Source organism: Phocoena sinus, chromosome 3 (genome assembly GCF_008692025.1).
Source record: "Phocoena sinus isolate mPhoSin1 chromosome 3, mPhoSin1.pri, whole genome shotgun sequence".
Taxonomy (NCBI): Eukaryota; Metazoa; Chordata; class Mammalia; order Artiodactyla; family Phocoenidae; genus Phocoena; species Phocoena sinus.
This window is the reverse complement of record NC_045765.1, coordinates 55,390,744-55,396,743: the sequence shown is the minus strand read 5'-3', so window position 1 is coordinate 55,396,743 and position 6,000 is coordinate 55,390,744. Positions and strand designations below refer to the sequence as shown.

Here is a 6,000-nt window from a genome sequence, read left to right as displayed (position 1 = left end):
CTTTCTTAAAGGGCCGGCGCGGGCTGGTGCGGGACAGGGCTTGCCTCCCTTCTCGGCCGGGTCCGGGCGCGCGATCCGGCCCTCAGTGCAGAGCTGGGTCAGGTGGGCAGGCGGGCGGGCGGCCTGCGTGGCCGCTGTCGCCTCCCGGCTCCATTCCCCCCGCCCCCCGCCCGCAGTCCCCCCGCCCTTCCCCGCCCTTCCCGCTCCTCCCTCCCTCCTTCTCTACTTCCTTCCCTCCCTCCTGCCGTACGTCCCCCCTACCTCTGCTCTGCTTCTCCACAGACGCGCTCCGACACCTGAAGGGATAGCAGCGAGCGCGGGAGCCCCGACAGGCGGTGGCGGAGTGGGACGGTCAGTCCAGCGGTGGCCTCCTCATGGCCCCACCGTGAGAGGCTGGACCCAGCGACTGCGAGCCGGAGCGGTGAGTCGGGCCGTGCGGGAACACCTTGTTCCCAGGGTCAGCGTGCTCCGGGACCCCGCCCCTCCCGAAGCCGGGCTGGGAGCCGGGAGGGACTGCTGGGGTTGGGGGGAGCATGCTGGGTGGCGGCGCCGCCCTCCGCCCTCCGTGCCCGCCTGGGTCTGCTAACAAAGCTACATTTCGAGATCAATTCCGTGGCGGCTGGAGCATCTGAAGGATACGGTTGTCATGGAGATGGGGCCGAAAGAGGAAGCCCGGGATGGCAGAGTCTGGGCCAGGGAGAGAGGGCACCGCTAGAGAGCCCCAGGCCAGCCTGCAGGGAGGGTTAGGGCCGGCAGCCCAGTTGTCTCCTGATCTCCTCCCCCTCCCACCCCGCGCCCCCCGCCGTTTGTCTAATCCGAGTGCATACGTGTACGTTGATGGGGTGCCATTGGAGCTTGGTGGCCAGGGACCTGGGGTGTTGGGTGCCAGGCCTGCTGGCCACCACCTTTACCACGGAGCAGCTTTGAAGATTTATTTCTCTTTCCAGTTTCCCAACTTTGACAGCCTGGCTTAGCGGCCAGGCCTCAGCAGCTCTGAGCTCTGCCGCTGGAGCAGGGCTTGCATGGGGGCGTGGCAGGCATCAGGCAAGGCCAGGAGGCACATAATGGCTGTGGCAGCCGCAGGGAGGGAGGGGTCCTAGTAGTCAATGCTAGGGCTGGGGTGGGGCAGGGAGTCCACATGTGGGGACCACCTGCTTAGCTGGCCCCCCTCCTAGGAGGAGGTATTCCAACTCTTGCTCTCCCTGGAGGACCTGGGGACTCCCTGAATCAGAACTGGGGGCATTGTCTCTGCACAGGCCCAGGGGGCCACTGCCTCAGCCCATCCCTTAACCTTAGGGCCATCTTGGGGTGCCCTGGGAGAGAACTGGGGGCACCAGCCACAATGGAAGTGGGTCTGAGAATTCCTGGAAGGCTCAGGCTAAGCCAGGCTGAACTTGATGGGTGGGTGAATGGGGAGCAGGGAGAGGGCTCAGGGTTTGGCCAGGACAGATGAGCAGCCTGGGTTTGGGGAGAGGCATTTGGACTTTCCTGGGTTCTCCAGCTCCTTCTTCCAGACCCTGGAAACAAAAGCTGCTTAATGGGGGATACTCAGGCAGCTCGTGGGAGAGTGGGGAAGGGGCATTGGGACCATCTCCAAGTCCAACCTCTGGCCCTGGCAGATATAGTCATTTTTCCACTCCTTCCTTGGGAGGTTAGGAACCCTGCCTCCCAGGGATGCTGCAAGTTCTATGACCTGTGGTCTCTGAATCAGCAAAATGGGCCAGCTGCCCTCCCTTACCCACCTTCCCTCTCTTCCATCATACCCACCTTCCCTCTCAAGAGCCCCTTTTCCCCAGCATATGGTAAGAGTCAGTGGCTTTTGAATGAGGCTACTGCAAAGTTTGGTCCTGGTGGAAACATGGCAGGTCCCTAGGTTGTGGCCTGAACCAGAGGATTCCCACACATTGGGATGAGTAGGTGGGTGGTGGCCCAACTAAAGGTAGAAGGTTGACTGGAATGCCCTTTGAAGTCCTCCCCTGCTGGTGCCTTTTGCAGGGGCTGAAACCTCAATGCTTAGGTGACTTGTACCCTGTAATCCCAGGAGTGCCCTGTGCCAGCCTGAGAGGCTTCCCTCCTGCTGCTGGTCTGACAGCTACGGGTGTGCGCTCCCCCAGCCGACCTGACCCGCAGTGTTCCCTAACGCAGGGGAGCAAAGTTACCTGGAAAGGGCTTGCTGCTCTTGACAGGACTGAGAGAGGGGTGGGGGGGACATTGCTTCGCCCAGCTTCCAGCATCGTGCACTGCCACTGTGCTAAGTACTCTCCTACACAGACCAGCCTTTAGAGGGAGGTATGCCCATTATTTCCATTTTGTGGATACTGAGGCTCAGGGAAAAGTTGCTTGTTCAAAGTCACCTGGTTAGTAAGTGGCAGAATCAGGATTTGCACATGGGCAGAACTGCTTGAAGCTTGGACTTCTGTCCCCAATTTCATTCTCTTCTTCCTTGGAGGTACAAGTTAGGAGGGAGGTGGGACTGAGCACCTTTTCATCTGGAGCAAGAGAGTGAACTTGGGGGAAACTGAGGCACTAAGCTGGGATCTTCTAGAGAGCTGGGATCGAGGCATTCCCGTTCCGGACGTTGGCCTGAAGGAGAACAACACTGCCTCTCGTGACAGACGATGCTCTAGACATTCTTTGCCAGATGGTCTTTTCCAGGAAAATCTGTTTTGAGAGGCATCTTATGTCTGGGGCTCCATATTTAGCCTGGCTCCTCACACGGGAGGATACACTCAGGCTGTCACCCCTTGAGGGGTGTTTGGTAGGGGGGTGGGCCTGGGACAGACCCAGCTCCTTGCTACGGTTCAGGCAGAGGTGGGTTAGGGTCCCTGTTCCTGCCAGTCCTGTCCCGGCTGAGGGCTGCCCTGCTGGTCTCCCTGGGACCTGGCTGTTTCCTGCAGGGCCCTGTCCTCCTAAGTTGGTTTGCTCGTAGGTAAGCCTGACCCTGTTTAGGTGGTGAGCCGCTCCAGGGCTGTGTCTGCTTGGCCCGGGAGGACTCCGGCGTCCAGGTCAGGCCCACAGCCCAGCGTGCTGTCTGCTGCAGTAAGGACTGCCCTCTCCTGACTCCTGCGCCATCAGGGGCCCTGAGCTCCCCTCTTTAGAGTGTCTCCCTCCACTCCCTTCCCTCCGCCCTAACTTTTTGTCTTGTCACATCTGATTGTTTCTCTCTCTCTGAAACTTCTGAAAGTAAGTTGCCGACATCATAGCACTTCAGCTCTAAATACTTCAACATGAATTTCCTGAGACAAGGGCATTTTTCTATATAACTGTACTGTTGATCATATCCAAGAAATTTAATGATGCCATCTAATCTCATGTAATCCATATTCAAATCTCTCTAGTTGTCCCTGTAATGTTCTTTATCGCTTAAAAAAATTTTTTTTTGAGAAAGGATCACACATTGCATTTAGTTATGCTCTTTAGTCTCCTTTAATCTAGAACAATTCTCTGCTTTTTTTTTTTTTTTTTTTTTTTTTTTTTTTTGCGGTACGCGGGCCTCTCACCGTTGCGGCCCCTCCCGCTGCGGAGCACAGGCTCCGGACGCGCAGGCCCAGCGGCCATGGCTCATGGGCCCAGCCGCTCCGCGGCATGTGGGATCCTCCCGGACCGGGGCACGAACCTGCGTCCCCTGCATCGGCAGGCGGACTCTCAACCACTGCGCCACCAGGGAAGCCCCTGCTTTTTTTTTTTTTTGAAGTCTCTTATGACATTGTCAGTTTTAAAGAGCCCTGGTCAGTGTTCATGGAGAATGCCCCACATTCTGGGTTTGTCTTATTGCTTTCTCATGAGTAGAGTCAGGTTAAATATTTTGGGCAGGAATATCCCATAGGTGATGTCGTGTCCACCAGCAGGCGCATGTCATTAGCCTGTGCTGTAATAGGTGGTGCTAAGTTAGGTCACTTGGCTAAGGAGTCCCTTTGTTTCAATCCTGTTCCTCCCTCTTCCCTACCTCCAGAAGCTTCATCCACCTGGTCACCCGCACTCCAGGTCAGCAAAACTGACTGAACCCCCCCTTCAGAACATACGCCGGAGAAGGGTGATTAAGCAGATGCTAATGGCACCCTCAAGGAGTTCACAGCCTCAGGGGTGTGGATGGGATGAGCCACAACTCAGGGCCAGTGCTGTCAGTGTGGGGAAGAAGCCCCGAGAAAGCAGTGAGGGGCACAGGGTCGGGGGGGAGGAGAGGGAGTGGGGGGCAAGACAGGAAGAAAGGGGGTGGGGCCTGGACCACAGCTGACCTAGAATGTGGGCTGACAGCTGGCCCTTTCCCCAAGGGCACGGGGAGCTACTGAAGGGTTTTAAAGAGGGGAGCGATGAGGCAGATGTGAGTGCTGGGAAGGGCGCTCTGAGGAGGATGGCATGGACTGGCGGGGTGAACGGGGTGAAAGGGATGGTCAGGAGGCTGTGACATGGTCCCGCACAACACGCTGGTGCACTGGGTTCTAGGCCGCTGCGTACGGCGCACGGAGGGAGTGCACAGGGGAATGGAGTTGGTGTGGTGGCCCTGCTGGGACTGGGGTATGGCAGGTGGGGGGTGGAGAGAAGGGATGGAGTAAGGAGAGATTAGGAGGCAGAATGAAGAGCACTGGTATCTGACTAGTGGTGGCGAGGGCTGCCATGCAATGGCTTGGACAGGATGTGGAGAAGGCTGGTTTGAGTGTGTGAGGTCTGAGGCACTTTCCAGGTCAAAGGAACAGCGTATGGGAAGTTCACTTCCCCAGGTCTTGGTGGGATGAGGGCAGAGGGAAGGCCACACACAACCCACAGCAGGGAGTGGATGGTGAGCTTTCAGGTACCAGCAGCGGAGGGACTTTGAGTGGGGGCAGGGGCCGGCTCAGAGGCAGCTGCCACTATAAAAGTCAGGATAGTCTCTCCCTTGAAGACCCCAACTCCCTTACCTCATTTCACTTCTTCATACTTGCTTGGCAAAACCCCAACCCTGGTTAAATGCAGTGCCTGGTCTGCTCCCTCCGTGCAGCTGAATGGGGCTGAGGAAATCCACTGCCCCGGCTGGTCTCACATTTAGTTCAAAACCATGAACTTCGGGTGTGTCCCTAGTGCTGTCCCGCAGTCCCACATGGGTCCTCAGTCCATTCCCTCTCCCCCTACCTGATGACTATTTCACTCTTTCTGTTCTGCCTTCAACCCTAGCCCCTCTTCTGCAATCCCCCCTCAAAGCTGATGACATTGCTTCCTACTTCTTTGAGAAAACAGAAGCAGTTAGAACTTCCTCAGACTCCCAGTGCTACGTTCACCCATCCACTAGCATCTGTACCCACTGCTCTGCCTTCCCCAGTTGCTGCGGATGAAGTGTCCCTGCTCCTGGTTTAGGCCAGCCCTTGATTTGTGCAAATAGATCCTGTCCCCTTGTGCAGTAGAGGGGGAACCTATAATGTGGGCGGTGGAGGGCACACTGTTCCAGCAAATGCCCCCTCCTGCATTATAGGCTCCCCCCCAGTGGATCATTCCATCAGCAGATATCTTTTTTTTTTTGTAATACATTAATTTATTTATTTTATTTTTGGCTGCGTGGGATCTTCCTTGCTGCGCGTGGGCTTTCTCTAGTTGCGGTGATCGGCGGCTACTCTTCGTTGCAGTGCGCAGGCTTCTCATGGTGGTGGCTTCTCTTGTTGTGGAGCATGGGCTCTAGGTGCCCGGGCTTCAGTAGTCGTGGTGCGCGGGCTCAGTAGTTGTGGCTCACGGGCTCTAGAGTGCAGGCTCAGTAGTTGTGGCTCACGGGCTTAGTGGCTCCAAGGCATGTGGGATCTTCCCGGACTAGGGATCGAACCCGTGTCCCCTGCATTGGCAGGCGGGTTCTTTACCACTGCGCCACCAGGGAAGTTGCTTTCAGCAGATATCTTGTTATTGTTTCTCCTGTCTTAAAAGATGGCTCTCTCATTTTCTCCAGCCAGCTACCACTGCATCTCTGTGCTCCTCTTTACAGCAAACCTCCCCAGAAGGGTTGTCCATTGACTGCTCTTCTCAAGGTCACCAATGACCTCC

The 6,000-nt window shown here is 56.8% G+C and overlaps 1 protein-coding gene across 1 annotated transcript in view; it reads left to right on the top strand.

Annotated features, from left to right (window-relative positions):
• Positions 1–307: 307 nt before the first annotated feature.
• Positions 308–6,000, top strand: part of PSD2 (pleckstrin and Sec7 domain containing 2) — a 51,117-nt gene continuing 45,424 nt past the window's right edge. The window contains exon 1 of the mRNA XM_032629226.1: positions 308–421. The gene's annotated coding sequence lies outside the window, so the exon portion shown is untranslated. The remainder of the gene's footprint in view (positions 422–6,000) is intronic.